Source organism: Eimeria mitis, genomic scaffold (genome assembly GCF_000499745.2).
Source record: "Eimeria mitis Houghton genomic scaffold, Emh_scaff3704, whole genome shotgun sequence".
In the NCBI taxonomy this organism is placed as follows: domain Eukaryota; phylum Apicomplexa; class Conoidasida; order Eucoccidiorida; family Eimeriidae; genus Eimeria; species Eimeria mitis.
The window spans coordinates 2,984-3,660 of record NW_013572046.1 but is presented as its reverse complement, the minus strand read 5'-3'; positions in this window follow the sequence as shown (position 1 = coordinate 3,660).

Below are 677 nucleotides of genomic sequence, written 5' to 3'. Positions count from 1 at the left end.
ATATATATATATATATATATATATATATATATATATATATATATATATATATATATATATATATTGTTTAGCCAGCTGAGGCGTCATCGACGACGTACTTATACCGCATAATGATATTTCCTACTTTTTCGTTTTAATCTATATTTACAAATTTGAGAGTTTAATGATTCGCTTTTTTCTTTTTGGTGGTTTAGGAGGCATTGCTGTGGTGTATAGACAGCTGAAACACCAGCAGCAAGCGGTCGGTTCATTGATTGGTGTTTCTTCTGTGCATATATAAAGCTAAAAAAAAATAAACATTTTGTGAATTTTCTTTTTATATTATTTATTATTTTTATTTATTTGTTGTTTTGTTTTTAATTTTATTCTTTTTTTTTTGATTCTCATCATGAATGCCTCACCAGCAGGCAAGGAAGCGATGCAGAAACCACCCAGCTTACCGATCTGCATCAGTTCACAGCCTCTTGCGGTAATTTAATAAATTAATGAAATTTCATTCATAAAATTTAATTTAATTTAATTTAATTAATTTAATTTAATTTAATTTTTTTGTTTTTTATTTTCGGAAATCGGTGGATCGCTCGTGTTCAGGTCAGCGAAACTCGCGCCAATGCAACAACAGATCATTCATCACCAGTAAGCAGAAAGAGAAAAAAAATTTTAATTTATTTAATTTA